General features: G+C 38.9%; 1 protein-coding gene across 1 annotated transcript in view; it reads right to left on the reverse strand.

The window, feature by feature from the left end:
* TBL1X (transducin beta like 1 X-linked) overlaps positions 1–19,230 on the reverse strand; it is a 209,944-nt gene that overhangs the window by 91,036 nt on the left and 99,678 nt on the right. The window contains exon 3 of the mRNA XM_082483713.1: positions 3,412–3,519. The gene's annotated coding sequence lies outside the window, so the exon portion shown is untranslated. The remainder of the gene's footprint in view (positions 1–3,411; positions 3,520–19,230) is intronic.

Genomic DNA, 19,230 nt, shown 5'->3' on the forward strand with positions numbered 1-19,230 from the left:
GAAAATAAATTTGGTGCCTGCCTAGCAGAAAGTACTAAGGTGGTCTAACACTCATCACATAAAAATTGCTGCGCTAGCTTGGGCAACTAAACTAGTAAAACAAAGGACTGAAGAAACTTCTGTGGTCCATTCCCAAGTACAAGGGAAGATCCACTAAAAATGATTACTAACTTTCTAAAATCTTAATCTGCTTTTGGGTTTCCTCATACTGGTTCAGATAAGCAATCATTACAGAACTGTCCAAGCAGATTTACAGCTGTGCTCCTAATAATTCCAAAATCCAACATGGAGTTTCTACAACATTTGATCTCAGCAAGTTATATGAAATTTTCCTAGAGCTTCTTTCTTCGAAACATGACATTTTCTACCGGTATTGGCTCTGTCCTCACTATAGAATGGTGACAGACATTCTCTTGTGGAAAGTCCCAGTGCTGCTATGAGATGGAAAAGTGCTAAAGCATGTACTGTCACTCCTCCTTACAAAATCTCTGAGTAGTGTAAGACCAGCTGCACGTTTCAGAAGGAAGAACGTGAAAGAGATCCTGGAGATCTGCCTGATCTTCAGAGCGACAGAAAGTAAAAAGACTGATGATCAATTACTGGCTATTTATCTGGTGAAAAGTTGAGAGGTTCTGACCTTTGGAACAGCAACTCGCATCCATGGTGAGAAGGAGACGTATTTAGAGAATAAGCTTAATAGCACTGACATGTGGTTACTCTCTTTGGATAAGGGTGACCTAGGGCTGGCAAAAAGCTTCTAAAGTAAACTGGGAGGTGTTACAGAAACAGATGCAGTACAAACTCAACCTTACATATGGACACCTGAGTGAAGGGAAGAATCAGAGACCAAGGAAGCAGGTATGAGTGGCTGTAAAAAACTCTTGTTTAGAAGGAAGTAATTTGTATAGTTGCTATTGCTTTAAACTGTTTGGGAGGTCTCCACAATTAAAACATTAAAATCATAATGTATAACTTTTCAGTGAAACCTGTTATTAAACAGAGTAAGGGAAAAAGAAATGGAAGTTGATACTCAACATTATTGGCACTGTTATCTCTCAGAATCATTGATAAGCCAGGGGTACAGGATCTTGAATGCATACAGATAATATGCTAGTGGATCCCAGGAGGATATACTGTTGATAATATGAGATAAAGCAAACCACCAAACCATACCAGAGAACGAAGGGATCTGCTCCTTAAGTATGTATTTGTAAAACATGAAAAGTAGTATGAAGGATGTCCATCTGAGAGATGTGAGATAGAAATACCATGCAGTCAGTAGTAACACATCAGGCAGTCCTAAATTATTCTTTTTCTAATACCAAAAAGATAACGATACTCTGGACCTGTATCTTCAGTATGTAACGTTTAGTTAACCACAACCATGGAAGTTCATTGGCCCAGTAAACAAGACGAAAAATACGTACTTGGGAGAAAACAGAGATGAAAGTGTGGAAGGACTCTCTACCCTACTGCCACAAGTGGCCAAAGGCCACTATTAAATAGCCCAAAATACACAACCTGTGCCAAAAAATCACACTCAAATTCTGGATTCAGGCTGTAATTAGATTGAAATATACATCACACATAAAAAACCCCAACACTCAGCTAGCAATTAATTTAAATAAGAAATTTTGGGCTAAATAAAATAACCAAGACAGCAGAGGGCCTCCAACTTCTGATTCATGCTTTAAAAGAATACAAACATGCTATGCAAAAAAAACCCCAAACCAACAGATATTTTCTTCTCTGTAAGAAATAAAAAAAAGCAATTTTACAGATAAGGAGGCCATTAGTAACCAAAGTGAATGTTAAAAGACAACTTTAAATTAGCACACCCAGATAATTTGTGCCTTAAAGTCCTGAAAGTGTTTGCGAGAGTATCATTTCAATGATGCTAATTTTCAATACATTCTGGAACACCAAAGAAATTCAGTAAGACTGCTAGCATTTTCTGCTAATATTTGAAGATGGTAAGTGGCATGATCTCAGTAATTATAGAGCTCTAAGCCACTATTAGGCAAAATAACCAGCAAATTGGTAAAGGATAAATTCACTGGGAAATGACAGGAATAAAACTGATGCCAGTCAACAGCATTTTGTAGAAACTTGGTCAGTAAAACAAAAACCTTTGATTTAATCATCTGATAAAGTTATGAATTGTGGTCAATTCATAGATGAAACACACAAGCTTCTGAACGGCGGTTAGCTTACAGCCACACTACATTCAGAGTACGAAATTATTAGTATTGTCAAATGATTAAGATGGAGATATAAAATAGTAGTTGTTAACAGGAAATAATAATCGAAGAAAAGTGCTCTACATTACCCCAATAAAATCATCCAGTACTAGCTCAACATTATCTAAGAGTACCATCAATGATACAGAAGTAAATATTATTGATAGCAGTTATGGCACAAAAATTGTCAGATTGGTTAATAAAGGTAGAAGAGTGGTTATTCAGAGTAATATGGATTGCTTTGTAAGATGGCAACAGCGTATTACAGCCAAGTAGACTTATGTAGCAAGAAAGAACGTGTAGGTACTACCCAGAGAATGGTGCACAGAAACCAAGGACTTTAAAAAAAAGAACCAAAAAACCAATCTTCATGGCACAGTAACAATTTAATACAAATGCCAGTTAAACCTTACGACAAAAAGGAGTAATGATCCCCTCCCCACAAATAAGTGCATAAGATCAGAGATACTGCTTTCATTCACAGCATTAGTGATACTGGAATAGCGAATACAGCTGTATAGCCCATGTATTGTTTTCCCAAGATGGCAAAGATAATTGGGTTCTCTTGATGTTGTCTCCATAATTCACCAAAAAAGTGGAAGAACTCTGCACCTCCTTAAGATGTTAACTGGAATGCCCCACATGCTATTCTTAGCACAGGAGGGATTTAGAAGGCTCTCTAAGAAAAGAGCACAGCAGCAATTTGAAAAGGCTGCAAAGTCCCAGTGAATGTTACATGAACACAGAATCAGTCTCTGGTCCTTTCCAGAAGGGTAAGAGAGCTCCGTCCTGATGTTAGTGACCGGGCAGTACTGACAGTGGTGGAGACAGACCTTACCACTGATGTGTTTTAGGGTTATTTCCTACCATAGCAATTACTTAACACTGAAGGTACTTAAAGAATCGTTCTTTGCTTTGCTCTACTGTGGCTCTTCAATCCGTAGCTTAAAAAACAACCCTAAATAAATGCAGACTTTTTGTCAAATGCCTCTATTTGACAAAGCCAGACTGCCGTAGCCTTCAATGACAGCACCAATAGAAGTGCATCATCACATATATGCCTAGAAACTAAGTGCGTGCGTGGCTTCACCAGGGAAAAGCCTGAAAGGCAGTTGGATAGGAAACTGTGTACCTGAGGTAAGCTCTTGTTTGGTGATCACTTTTGGCTTACCTGGTCGTGAGACCTGTGAGCTGCTGAATGCTGCTCCTCGCAGGCTGCTGTCGAGAGTCTGGGGGTTTGAGTTACCATGGAGATCACCGCATCTGACAGCTGAGAGGGCTGCAATGAGAGACAGAGGTACCCATCAAGCCGGTTTCCATCACCGCATCAAAACACAAGCATTTGACTCCTTTTGCCTTTGGTGTTCGCCAAGGTACTAGCTTCCAAGTTAGGAGCTTTGGCAGAACCATAAGGGGAAAAAACCCAACACCCATCACAGCAAGAAGGAGAGAGGCAAGGGAAAGCCCCAGCAACTCACAGCACTTGAGCGCTTTGCAAAGCTGTGCACTTTTTCAGGAACCTGGAAGAATCCTAATACACCCTGGGCTTGGCTCAACAATTTTCAGCCTCTTTGGTTAAGTATAACATCAGCAAGTGATTTCTCTAGAACCTCTGCTGAGCACAGGACTGAAATGCCAGCACGATGCCCCAGAACAGCGGGGACACACACACAAAAGTGCTCCCTGAGAAAGCTTCCAGTGGGAACTGATTGAGCGTCACTTCTGTGCAAAAAGAAGTAAGTAGGCCAAAGAAATTACCTTCCTGTATGTTTTTGGAAGAAAGTCTAAAGGAAAGCACTTATGAAAATCAAACATGAAAGATAGCCTGGCATTCTTCTGCAATAATAAACCTGTTTGCAGGCTTTTCCATGCCTGCCATCGAGTGTGATGAGTAAAGCCGTATTTCATATTTCCTCTGCCATTCGACTGCCATGTATCTTGACTAGTTTCCTACTCCTGCATTTCAAGCCTTAAGTCTTATAATAGTTTTTGTCTATATAATCTAATAATTAAATGCTGTAAAGTGAAATGAGATATTCATTGGAGACTTCTAAAATTAATTATACTTTTCCACACAAATGTCTTACAGCTTTTAAAACTATACATTAAGGATCATTTTAAGATATAATCAATTTAATAAATAACATATTTAAACATATCATCAGGAGAAGCTTTCATAAATCCAGTTCTAATTCTCAGTCTACAGTACTGCAACATGTTCTCATTTACATCACTGTGAGACAAGTATGTTCATCTAACCAAGTGCAACTGCTCACCTGAGAAAGACTTACGCCTATTCTAACCAGAGCTGAATGACTATACAAAGGACAAGAAATGACTATTTAAGCATCACAAAGAACAATACATCATCTAGAAGTCCATAGTTTTTCTGAGTTTGTCTACTGAATGCATCTACCTGGCTACCTATATAATTACCTACCTAATTCTCAGATGGCATTCTGAGAAGACTGTTATCGTCTGTGGATAATAATTTGTCATGCTAGCAGATGCCCCTACCCATAAGGCTTTACTCAAAAGAGTTTCTTAAAAATTGGTTTCATACAGAACTAAGTGCTAATATAAGCTTTGAAATAAACAGTGTGCAAAAAATGGTTTTTAAACTTTTAATTTTAAATTTTCATTGGTAATATTAACATTACATCCTATCACTACTTACAATAGGACTAAGGTCTCCACAATTTAGAAAGAAATTGAAAAAAAACCCACCAGAGATCACAGAATTACAGCTGCAGAAGTGATTAGACGGCTGTAGAAAATACAGTAATATGAAATATTTGGAGAGTTCAACTCGTATAGTTTATTTAAAAAAGACAGATGACCTGATTACAGCATGTAAGTGTTTTCATGGGGAGAAAATACTGAGTACCAACTGGCTTGTTAATCTAGCAAAGAAGGGTATACACAAAACACATCAGCATCTGGAAGCCGACGCCAAATTCAAATGAGAAATAAAGCACGTGCTTTTCATCACCTGTGACTAACCATTAGCACAGCTATCAAAGGGAGAATGCCGAGATTCTCTATTTGTTGATATCAAGGTTTAGTGGGACTTTTCTAGAAGATGAATTTTTGTGAAAATGCAAGTTATTGTGTAGTCACATACAAGTTACTGGGTTTCATACAGATAGGCAAACTTTGCAATATGGAGAAAGGGAGATCAGGTGACGTAGTCCTCTCTTCCTGGTCATGAATTAAGCATATTATGATCTGAAACGATTGCCTAGCTTTGTAACTAAAGCACTGGATGGTGACGAGCACTGTGCATGCTAAGCACGCATACTTAGTGACACATATGCACGTATACGCACACATACAGTGAGAGAGTGGGTGTGTGTTCAGGCCATATGTGGAGTCAGAGAATTACAACCATCCTTCCAGAGGCAGGTGGACTAAATTCTGCTGCAAATAATATTATGGCTTCTAATTTAGGAAGCCTATTCTTTCCTCCATGAGCTGAAAGGACTCGGTCACAGGGGAGCGGTAGCGGGAGGTCTCTTCACCAGGGTGACCGGGGCCACCAGGAAGACGACCGAAGGTGGGCAACACTAACGCTGCTCCCTGAATCTGTGCCTCCACTCCACAGGCCTACAGCAATGAATAACAGTGCTTTGTGTTATTAACTACTTGTCCCTGTGGGCAGTAAGCTTTCTGGGTGGAAAAACCTTCCAACCGGGGTATTTCAGTGGTTGAGACAAGCAGTTCCCCACCTCAGCTAAAATCCGGGTGCTACCGTGTCCCTGCAGCACCACTCTTCCAGCTCCCCCCTGCAGCAGCAGCCTCTCCCCGGGGGCGTAAGTAACGCGGGCTTCTCACAAAAAGGGGAATGGGAGAAGAAAAGGAATTAAGAACAAGAAGTGGCTTAAACGTTACACTGAACCACTCTCATAGTTAGCAACCTTAAACATTTCGTCCCTTAAACAAGGGTAAGGAAAGATATTGGAAGTGTCAATTTTGCTAGCGTTACTGCTGTGGCTGTGCCTTGGGGTGCTAAGCTGCCAGGAAATTTAACTGTGTTTAAATATCAGCCAAACCAATAATTAAAAAATTGCATTCATTTTCACTGATTGTAAATCTGGTACATACAGTTTGACTTTGGATGTTGCCCTGCTTTTGAAAACACAAGTCAGCGAAACAACGCAAATACATCCATCGATCTCCTTCTCTCAGTGCTCCATCGGACACAACCTCCGTGAAGCAAAACCGTGGAAGAACCTGGCACCGACTCACAGGCACGCAGTCGATACAAAAAACCCTGCTTATATTAGAAGCGCAAATTTGCCTGAAGAATACTAACGTTGCCTTTCACCCCTGTCCCCACAGCACCAGTTGGAGAGCAGCTGCCTGCCGGGACACGGCAGAGGACGAGCTCGGTGTCAGCACTGAGCTGCACAGCACCATTTACATTGTGAAGTCAATAAAGTGACATTCGCTGGATTCGGTGCTGCCCTTAGTAGGCCACAGATGAAATACTGCATTTATCCACTGCTTTGTATGTAGGCTTCCTTTTGCGGGCACCCGCACAACTTTAGGAAACTGAAATTGGGGGCCAGATTTATAGGAGGCACCTGAAATTATCAGCTGTGCAGGAGACTAGGGGTAAGAGCACCTAAACAGTACAGTAGATTTACTCTTGTTTTAAACTCAGAGTAATCAGTCACATCATTTAGGAAAATGTTTTTGTAAATCCTACTAAATTCCTCCAAATAGATTTAGGTACTTAAATATTTTTCCAATCTGATCCATGTTTAAATACTATTTCTGCATAGTTTCAACTAAATTGTTTTATTTCTATTTACTAAACAACACAGATGAGGAGAAACCAAACCAGTGATATTACTATTCTGTTTTATCACATTTCTCATAATGTTGTTCCATGATAAAAAAACAGTAATTGGGTGACTAATTTATTATCCCCCCTCCTTTCTGGCTACTAAAGGCACAGGAAAGTTTAAATGATAAACAGGCCATTTTCAACAGACACTGAATTACAAAAGCATTTTTGAGAGATTTCACTGTGTCTCTGGGAAAGAAATGCACAACATGAATATTTTGGTTTCTTTCAAATTGATAAACAGCTTTAATATTTTCAAACAGCCCCTGGGGGATTATACATGTACTAAACCAGGACTATATGGAAGATTCCAATAGGACATCAATAATTATGCCACCCTTCTGCAAAAAATAACCTAAAACGTATTTTGTAAAGCAATTCCTAAAAAGTGTATGAATCAGTGAAGAGAACATTCCAACATTTGCAAAACTTCTGCTGATGTGCTGGGTTTTTATTTTCTTTATGGATTAACACCACCCATAAAAATAATCACAGCGGTATAACCACAGCTGTGGCTACCCCTGGGGCATGACCAGCAATTAGTCTCTACAAGAATCATGGATAACACCACAGTCACATGGCGCCAAAACCAGGACCACCATTTTCAACACAACACAACGTGCTGGGTTTCTCTATCATGTTTCCACAGAGCACCTATGCACTGGAACTGCAATCTGTTCAGAAAGACCCACACAATGCCTGCATGGGAGTGTATTCGCTCTAAGGTCTTATAGAGTAAATAAATATTCTTTAATGGCTTGCTATGATAAAAAAAATTCCTCTCTAGAAAGATATATCTATCTTTCCCCCACAGCTGCCTTCTCTAAAGGAAGTTAGGAGAGATTTTTTATTTTAAATCTACCATAGACGAATGCTCAGATTTGATGAAGGAAACAAAGTCATGAGTCAGTCAGAAATCAGAGAGTCAACTTCGAAATACATATTCATTACAGAACTAGTGCGAAAAATTTTCCCATGGTAAAGTCTATGCCAAAGCAACAAAAACCCCCTCAGAAATAACCCCTGTCTTCCCAGAAAAACTTAAAATACTTAGACTTGAGAGCCTCTCCCCAGAATATAGCAGTCTTTCAGGTGCAGCTCATAGAGCCTGAGCTGCTGCTTTGCACCAAGTGTCTTGAGGGAACACAAAACTGCAAGTAGAAACTCTTTTCATGTTTCATCTTACATAACTCTTTCAAAGCTAGTGGACATCATGAAATTAAAAATTTCGGAAGCGCAGCCTCCTTAATTTGGCTATATTCTGCCACCCCTTTTATGCAAGCTCCCCCAGAGATAAATTAACTCTTAGCATCCTGAACAACAACTCAATACAACCATTCTTGGAGCCAGACTGGAAACCACAGTTACAGCATTGACTCTCCAAATCATTTGCCACAGTCAACGCTTTGCCTGCACAGATGCTTCAATAGCTTTAGCTTTGTTCTGCTTCAGCCGTGTATTTCAGTGTAGTAGATATTCTATCACACATAATAGTTTCAGAGATGGGTGATATATGAGCTATCTAGCATTATTTGATAGGCCAGTACTTTCAGCAATAATAATGAATTTATGGAAAGCTTAGCGGTTGGGAATCAAGGCAGGCACCAATACTGAAAATGCTTAGCACTGTAAGAGAATTTTTTACAGTATATGGATTCATGGGTGCTGTGGCCTACAACAGTAATTCTGATAATTTTTTATCAGGAAGATGTAGACGTATCAAATAGCACAACATTTATTTTACCAACCCTCAGGCAAACCGAATGCTGTTTTTCTAATTAACAAGTCCAGATTAAAAAAATACTTCTCTCTGACAGTAACTCATGAGATTTCTGCTGAACTTTATAAAACACGAAACAAAAAGCACAGCAGGTCTACGGCCGTTGTGATGGAAACATAAAGAAAAGCACTTAATGAATAAATCTGTGATACTGCAGGTAGGTGGGAAAGAATTATCCCCTTCAGAAGCACTGAACTGTAATCCTTGTTTGTCTGCTTAGCTCTACCTCAGGCAAAAGCATAGAAGAAGAAACAGAAAAGAAGAAATGTAGTCTCCTCTGCATTGCCCTAACAATCACCATTAACTGATTTAAAGTAAGGGCAAGCTTAAAAAGAACACCACACAATTTAGTTTAATTCATGTAACTTTTGCCCTGAGTAGATATGTCACTCTAACCTAAGAAATGAACTTTCAGGTCTTTGGCCCCCAGTTGTGCAAATACTGCATTGCTTTCAGCATGCACATCTTGGAGGTACCCAACTGCAGAGCAGTATGTGAAAAGATTTGTTGTTTCCCGTGTTTGGACGATGCAAAGTGTGTACAGTTTTCTTGAGGTGCATCAGTAATGTGAATTGCAGCCCATGGCAAAGACAAAGTGAGTACAGTTTTCTTAAACGTGGTTTAATATGTGTAGCCAATATCATCAGCTTTGTTTTGGATTAGCTGTAGTTTCCAAGAAATTTTGAGGTGGGATACGATGGGCACTGCAGTAATATAATCTTGATGTTGCAGAGGCATAAATAACCATTTCAAGGTCAGGCTTTAGGAGAAATGACTACAATCAACTTACTAGGAACAGAGATGGCAGGCACTTTGGACATGCCACAGGGAATTTGGGGAGTGGCTTGTCCCCAAAGGACCTTTAGTAACTTCATCTTGGGTGGAACTTCAGCTCCACATCACTGTAACCAGATGCATATACGTAAGGTAATTAATATATTTCCCCTTACATTACAGCAATTGTATGAAATACTCAAGGCTAGAAGCTGCTGAATCAGGAAATGGATCAGAAGCTAACTAAAATGCCTTTCTAGTTATTGATTCCTGCTCTCTGTTTCATGTCAGCTTCCTAGAATCCATCCAACGCAAGCACGAAAGGGTAATGAGTTTCTGAACACACACTCTAATAGTGCACACTGCATCAAAGCTTTCAGTAATTGCCTGGATGCTGCTTCCCAGCAGTACTAAACAACTTAAATATAATTAGCTGGAAGCCCTATGGGCTGCATTTCCCCACTGGAACAACTCTTACACTAATCCATTTATCAGGCTGACAGATGACTGAATCACTGGTACTATGGACCCATTCTACTAATAATACTTCTCAAGCCAACATTTTGGTTCGTTCCTTACCTGGTACATTTTTGCAAAGAAAAAACCTGCATTATTTAGAGTGGGGAGAGAATCAGACATATACCACATTCATCTCTTCCCAGTACTAAATGATGTTATTTGTTTGATTAGCCCACCAAGTATAAAATGCTGGCAGAAAAGGGAAACAAAATGTATGCACTATGGAACTGTACCATGCCAAAAATAACAGGGAAACAAACAAACACTGAAAGGACTTTTGTAAGTTTTCCAGATATTCAAAAGTTTTGGGAAGTTTGGATAAGAGGATAGTTTTCAGGGTATCCTTCCTGAAGACGGCCTGACTATAGCTGTCAGGTGAAAATTTCTCCATACTATTTACTTCTTGTACATCCTTCCAAATGATAGCTGACAAAAGACATTTTAAAGCTGTTTGAATTATATGCACATAGACATGAATTGAACATCATGCTGCCACAGAACTAGAGAATTCTCATAAAAGTATAAAAAAATATTTAATTTCTCAGGCAGAGTTTTCTAATGTTGTGAAGAAAACTATTTTATCATTATATCCATGTGGCTTTTACTTCCAGGCAAGTTCCAATAAATGGACCTCTGCAGGGGCTGAAATTTTGCGGACTGCAGGCAAGGTCTTCCCAAGCATGCCACGCTGTTGAAATGAAGTCATTGTAAAAACGCTAAATTCTCATCAAATTCTTTTAAACAATGAAAAAAAATTACTGTCGGGTGTTGTACTCTTATGCTTCTTTTCTAACAAGGAAATAAAGAGGGACAAAGCTGGTAATGGCCAGTAAGAAGACCTAGAAAAAGGGGTTTTAAAAGGTGCCTTTCTTCTGGACCTATTATACTGAGGTCAATAATCCAAATTCTGGCTTGGAATCACCCGGACCCAGCTAGAGTGGTAGCAGTGTTTCATCTGGTTATTTACGCTGAATGTTGTCATCATGGACACAGAAAATCTTGACATTGCAAAACAATAAAACAAGAAGTGATTCCTTGTACTAGTTCAACGTGAGCCTGCCTAGCCAATATGCGTGTTCTAAAGCTGACAGTCAACATTCATGAATTCTCTTAAAACTAGTACTGCAAGTTAAAGCTAACCCATGGCCTCGTCCTCTCACCTGGAAAGAATTCTAAAGAGTGACTACAAAAGCTATACTTAAATATTGAACAATCAAAGAGATAACTAAAATATATTCAGTGATCAGAAACTGTTGCTTGTGAATCAAGCAGCATCAAGATGAGGTACAGCCAGCGCTTCCCCGGATCAAGACCAGCCATCCATCTCAGAACAGTGCCAAGGAACAAGCAGCTACTTAGACACTACCAGACTTGATTTTTGAAAATGCAATCACAGGTGTTTACACTGCCTGGTAAAGTACCTAGCAGGTTATTAAATACTGAGCTGTTTGAGATTTCTTCATGTGAACCCAGGAACAGAAATCTCAGTTTCACACGCACTCTCCACCCACGCCTTCCCTCCGGCCTGAAACTGGAAAACTCATCCCAGAAACACTGACACTTGCACATCAGCCAGCCAACTTCCCCGTCATTCAAAGTCAGCCTCTTCCTTCGCAGCTTCACCTCCTCTGTTTAGTATATTTTCTACATCTAGAAAAGAGCAGACAGTATCCTGAGCAAGGGCTGCCCCAAACCATACGAACCTCAACACATGCCAGTCATACTTTCACATGAAATACAGAATTTCACACTCCTGTTTCCACAGACTCCTTTGAAAGGCAGTGGTACTGAGCAGAACACACATCAAATCTAATCAAAAGAACATTCTGAAGCAAAAAATGTTGAAAAAGCTTCTCCTGCTTTTAGCCATTTAAAAAACCAAAAAAAAACCCCAAAAAACAGATCACGGTCATGAATTTCCTAAGCATAAACTGTCTTTGCCAGGCAGGGAATGGAACATTACCTTCATTTGTATGCTTTACAAAAAAGCTTGCTATATTGTCGGTGAAGCCGAATTTCCTGGGTATTATTTCTCATTTGAGACAATTCTTTAGTTGTCGAGGTAAATAATATTTCTTTAAAGCACTTCCAAAATTATTACATAAACAGATTCTTCCCTTTATTTTAAGCCGGGGCAAATATACAGCAGCTTTATAGTTAAACAGTTGCACTAAATTCTTGAGGTTTTTAATAGAAGGAGAAAAAGGAGTTTGAGGAGAAGACGGGAATAATCTAAGAATAAAATGTACAGCTGCAGTCACACTCCACTAACTACCATACTTCATATGGAAGGTAGAGTACACTTGGAAGGACATGGCATGCTAAGCAGTTGCGTACTGCAAAAATGCAGATGGCTTTATGACTGCAAATAAATTGCTGTTCTAAAAAGCATGGCAGAAGTGACCTAATACATTGATCTGCAAACAGCCCACTTATTTGTAATACCTATTTGAAAATTAGATTTTTATATTCAGTAACTACTATCTTCAGCATTAGAAATATACTGAATTTCCTTGCAAGACGACTTGTGCACAGACTCCACCTTTGGACTCCTGACCGCACCAAACCCAGGACTGCCGGGTCTAACCCCAGAGCTGGCCCTGCTTTGAGTCAAGTGCTGGAGTCTAACCCCAGAGCTGGCGCTACTTTGAGTCAGGTGCTGGACTGGAGACCTCCCAAAGTCCCTTCCAACCTGAATTATCTTAAGATTCTACAATAATAATCTCTCTGTATTAAAATTACATATGCTTGTTGTGCTATTTACATAGAAAATAAGGAGCTTACTAAGACACGTAAGCATACAAGCTTGCATATTGAATCCAGGCAGATCCACGGTCTTGAAGGTGTCTAACATGAGATATTCTTTCTGATCATACAGAGTTTATGCTGCTTAAGCAATTATAACAAAGCTGAAGACTGAAGACACAGAATGTTTTGTTATACTGCAGATTACCTTCCAGCATTACCTTTTCCTTTTACCTAAATCACTTGTAGAGCTATATGAGTAAAAACTATTTCTATTAAATTAAATTGCAGTTTGACTACATGAATTGTAACCTTCCCCCAACTGAAATGCATGACGTACAGTAATAGGTTATACCGTCTGTATATGAAAAATGCAGCTGAGAATATCGGCTAGAGAAATACATTAAATGAAAAAAAAGAGCAGGACCATGAATTTATCTGCTGTAAACAGGTCTGTGAAAAACCTGAATATTTCAAAACATGCAGACAAAAAACCCTCCAACAAATGTCACACAGACTCTGTGGTAAAGGGCACTGGTCTAGCAACTTCTTGGTCTAAGGAACCCATTTCTTTGAGATGGCCGGTAACCTAGGTATTTCACCACATTTGAACTTTTAAATAAAATATTGTATGAGACAGCAGTAGAAGCGAAATTCCAGAAAAATACCTTCAAAATTATCATCTGCATATTACAGGAAATAACTTATCTAAATTTTGGTCCAGCTGATTAGTTAATCTGATTAATCTGATTGTTGATACTAGCTGTCTTATCATCATATGCCTTATAGGAGTAAATGGGCATCTATGGAATCATAGAATGGTTTAGGTTGGAAGGGACCTTAAAGATCACCTAGTTCCAACCCCCCTGCCATGGGCAGGGACACCTTTCACTAGACCAGGTTGCTCAAAGCCCCATCCAGCCGAGCCTTGAGCACCTCCAGGGATGGGGCATCCATAACTTCTCTAGGCAATTTGTTTCAGTGCCTCACCACCCTCAGAGTGACAAATTCCTTCCTAATACCTATACCTCTATACCGAGACCAAATTCACCTCTTTTGACTAGCACGTATGAGAATTTTTACTAGTATTTATGAGAACAGTTTGTTTGTTTAATGAGATTGGGATAAAGTCCTCTAATGAATTTCAACAAAGTATTCTCTCTCGCTATATGGGATGTTCTATGCTTTAATGCAATTCTGATACCATAAATAGTACAATCTAACCATCTTTGGTTTGTTTTACTTTGTAGATTTTACCATCTACTTTAAGAGGTATTTTAGCTAATAAAGCTCACAGATTCTTCATGACGCTCTAGTCTGTACTTTATTGACGGGACACACAGAAAAAGTAGTCAAGATCTTAGTATTAGTAAATGGTTATCTGAATGATTTAGCCAATACACTGTTTATATTCTCTATCTCACAGTATATTCAGACATAGTAAAGTTTATGAAGTATGTTCCAAAGCCATTACGAAAAATCTTAATCAAGTGTCAAAACTTAATTTAAAAAGACCCAACAAATCAAATGCAAAGCCACACGAAAGCTTGAAAATTCAACTAATTAGTTAAACTTGTTGAGGAGGGAGAAGGACTTTTGAAATGCGGAAAACTGCAAAGTTCAGTTGCTTTCCTTTTTCCTGAAGCCTCCTTGGCCTTGCTAGTCCAGCATGAAAGCCCAAAGGGCCTGATTCCATTGCTCCAAACATCATTTATTGAAAGCCTGCAAGGACTGAAGAACTTCAGAGTGGAAAGGGGAAAATGCTTCTATTACTTCCAGCACCGTGAAGTGTCTCCCAGTGTTCAGTGCTTACCTGTGCATCAATGTTATTTAATAAATTCTTCTAGCTCTGTTCAATAAATAGTAGGTCTGTTTTTTCAAATGCTAACGTAAGAAATTAAGAACATCTGAAAGTCATACAGATCAGGGCAACAATCCAAATTACAATGCAGACTGCTTAAATTTGTATATATACGTGTATGTCCTAACATAACACTGAACCTTCATGTACATTTTGTAGCACCGAATTTTGTGCAGCCAGTATGTGATGTTAGTTTTAGTCAGCATTAAAAGGTGATTTTTCCCAGGGTCTCAGAAGTGCAATTACCATTCACTTCAAAACAAAAGGGAAGTGGCCTGCAGTTCTCGAAAGCATGTCAATCTTTTCATCTTGGAAAGTAAACTCTCCTTCTGCAAATTGAGAAAACTATGAAAAGCGAGAGCAACTATTTGCACAGAAAGATATCTGCTTTTATTGTTCTGTATTAAATGAAACAGAACCTTTTTATGTCATGATGGAACATGTCAGGGATGTTCATGCCACTTAACTTTGATTCCAATTTAAGTATCTGTATACGGATGCTGATGTCCAAAGCTGGATTGTATGAATAATAAATCTTCATTATAACGAGTGGTTTTCTTGTTTTACATTATGCTAAAAAAAAGGACCTAATAGCAAAAGACTCACTGAAGTCAAAGAAGAATTATAGCAATGAGAGCAGCAACAAAAAAAGGATCATTATGACTCTCTTGCATCTCAGTTTATAGATTTTGTCTACTTTACATCTAAGTGTTTTCATGAGATGCAAGGTGTTACAGTCATTTTTTGCCCTAGACTTTGAAATTACTTAGGAAAATTCTGAGGCATAAGCTAAGAGGCTTAGAAACTCCGCTTAAAAATTTCGGAGGACAGGTATTAAAAAGTTCAAATTTCATCAGGGTAGCAGCAAGTCTAGCCATATTCCACATTCTATCCACTGTAGCGTGCAATTTCAGGCTGCAGTCATACTTCCTGTTGTGAGTGAAGCTTCACTGGTGTAGCCTTATTCCCTTGCTTCTCCTATTCACTCTTCCCTTACATTCCTGCCGAACATTGCTGCCCCTCAGTATCTGTGGAATAACTGCTTATGTCAAAATTATTCTGATTAAAAGACTTCAGAAGAGTTGGTGTTAAAAAGTGTTTAAACTAACCTCGATTATAGTGAACACATCAGGTTAGGGAGTGACTACCTGATCAGCTAGATCTCGTGGGAGCAATACTGAACAGTTGTGAACAGCGGGGGACAGGAGCCTACTCAGCCAATTTAGCTGATGCCAGAAGAAAATGTGGGAGACACACAGAACTGCCCTCATTCTTAGGTTTTGTTCCTTTCTTTTCTTTTCCCAATACCTAAAATCCTAAAATTCTTATTCCTGATTCAGGCTGCCAAGTTGCCTCACAATTACCTCTCCAGCAGTACCCACGTTTAGCCTGTTAAGGCACATTGATATGCTAGCTAAAAAAACCCACCCAAACTAAACCCCCCCCCCCCCCCCCCCCCCCCGCCCCGGGGTAAACCAGCAATGAGTTTAAACACAGTCATCTTGGCGTCCTCAGTTCACCTTGTTATTGCACCTCCAGTTGCTGCAGCACAGACGGGATGCAACATCTCCCACTGTTTGGGGACTGCCCCTAAAGGTGAGCCATATGTTTTGCAATACCTAGAAACAGCAGGATAAGATAAGGAAATCTCTGCAGCCTTAACGCAGAGTTGCTTTGATTTCACTGCTTTGTGTCCTGCCCTTATTTATTTTACCGAGAGCTTTTGCAATTTAATTTATCTGGGTTAAGCCTACAGAAAAAAATAAATACTATGTGTGTGTGTGTGTAATGCCTAGAAAATCTCCTGTGTTATCTGTCTGTGTAACATTTTACCTTCCACTAGACAAATATATTTTTAAACAGTCTGGAATCAAAACAACATTCTCAGCATTCAAGACATTCTGTCATCACTGCCCATTTGTTGCCCTCTAGGTTTCTCTCAGCTGGCAAATTTCCCATTTAGGGAATTATCAGATTCATCTGCTTAGACAAGGCTGCAAAATAAAATGAAAAGCTGGATTATTCTAGAGAACTCATATTTTTTCTTTCAAGGCAGAAAATCCAGCGCATGAGAGCTGAACATTACTAGCAAATGGAACCAATCTCTCACACTTCACAATTCTACCTCACTATACTCCGCAAAATCTAATTTTCACTAAGACGCCACAACATTTATTTTACATTTATCCTTTATTTCTTTAAATATGTTTATTGCCCCTTATTATATTAACCTGTTTTGGAGCCCTAAATGTTATGCTCATAGGTGATTTTTCTTGTTTACTGTAGTTCTTGTAAGCATGCTGCTTGTGCATACTGCTGCTTCTACACAATTTTTCATGCTTTGCTACCATTTTCCCTACATCATATTTTTTTGCAGAGAGAAAGTATAAGAAAAAAAGGAAGAAAACATGCAAAAATGAATAAATTACCAGTTTTCCACAGCAAGATGGCTCAGGCTTTAATTGTGTGATGGAGTAGCTTTTATGTCAGAAGATGTACTGCAAAAACCATGCTTGTGTTTCTGGGCCCACTGGCTGCAGCACCAAGATTTTTGGAGGCATACGCCATGGTTCTTAGTACTGTAATACACTAAAACTCTACACAACCCTTTTGTATCAAAGTGTGGGAACACTACTTTCTGCCCCTAGGTAGAAAGAAAACTGTAGGAAGGTCTGGACAATTGTGTCAACATCAATTTTTCCTTACTAAACAGCAAAAGCAGGTAAGCAGGTTTTGTTTTCTTGCCACAGATGAGCGAAATAATAAAAAATCTATCAATTAGGGTAGGGTTTCACGCGCTGAGTGTGCATGCACATGCACGTGCACCAAGTTAAGCAGAAGATGAACATAAGAGAAATCCTAAGTGATCCTAATATGATTAACGTAACGGCAAACCTGTTACTGAGCCAGAACTGCTTTATGGAGACTACTGCCTTTCGGTATTGATACAAACCCACTATCTTACACAGTTCACCCAAGTAAAAGTCTATTTCAAGGTGTTATATTGTTATAACACAGTGATTAATCAATTTCTTTTTAGAGCCTCCTCTGACAGCTTAAAATTCATGATTCACTTTATTAATATTCTGTACAGCTTTCCATATTTTTTGAGCGGCATGATTAAATTTCTCTGTGGTTGCTAATGGTCGCAATATGGAAAATGCTCCATAAGAAAGTCACCATTCCATGCATAGCAAACGGATCTCCTTAAAACACACTGCAAATCCCAAACAAAAAAGACTGTAAGTAACAAATCCTTTTCATTTATTCTCAAACAAGCTAACCTGAATACACTGTTTGTGCAAAAGGCAGACGAGACAGACTTGTGAAGTGCATTAGATCTGCCACATTTTAAGGTTGGAAATTAGTCCATAAACTCATTTGGGTTCAGGTCCTACCTGACTCAAATTTTACAAGATAAAAACTCATCCACTATTTGATGCTATGAAATGAGGACTACCAAAAAGCAGGCTGAATTTGGAAATTTGATGTGTGCCAGTTCATCACTAAATTTAAAAGATTTTCTAATAGGTTTCAAGGGCCTTCATACTGTCTTATTTATTTAGACTGCATGTTCCGGTTGTCCAGGTTTGGGCACCAAATACACTTTGCCATTCTGGGCATAAAGTATTAAAAATTTATTAAAGAAATCAAACCAACTGTTTAATAAGATTGAATCCATCATCCATAGAAATTACCAGAGATACAGACCTACAAATACATTTTGGTTTTATTGAATGTAGCAAGATACAATAGCATACAATCTCATTAAAGAGCCAACAGATAAATAATTTTGTGCCATCCAAAATGATAGTTCATTCTAAAACCTGAAGTCATGCACCAAGAAATAGTAAGATATTCTGTAATTTAATAAAAAACAATGTAAGAAGACCAATGTATCAAGGTATCTATCATTAAGTAATACTGTTATGAGGTTCTACCAACGTAAACCATGGTTGAGATCTCAGTGATTTCTCTGTTGTGTGCACTGCAATGTATATTCTGGAAGAATAGAGTCTGTTATGCAGAAGTTAAATGATCTTGTTGTTTCTCCTTCATTTTTTCTTCAACTGCTGAGCTATTCAAAACTACGTAACTGAAGGGTGTTTGAAGATGGAAGTAGTACCTTGGTTCCAAAAGAGGCGCTGGCGTGACTTTTCAGAAACATCATGTTAAAAATAAACCATCATAAAAATTGCATTGTATTGATTCTAAAAATGCACTCCAGACTGTCATTACCATTAAAGGTGATGATTATGTTCTAATTGACTGGTGATTTTTCAGGTACAAGCGTCCCTCCACCAACACACTTCACTTCTTCCTCCCTGTGAAAAGGGGGCTCAAATATTATCATCAAGATGGCGATGCAGACCCACCACGGGGCCAGTGAAGGGACACTTCATTAGGAGTCTGCTGACAGATGCAAACATTTTGCAAAATTCTTTTAAGCAGAAGCATG

The sequence above is a fragment of the Vanellus vanellus genome (genome assembly GCF_965231255.1).
Source record: "Vanellus vanellus genome assembly, chromosome: 1".
Classification (NCBI taxonomy): domain Eukaryota; kingdom Metazoa; phylum Chordata; class Aves; order Charadriiformes; family Charadriidae; genus Vanellus; species Vanellus vanellus.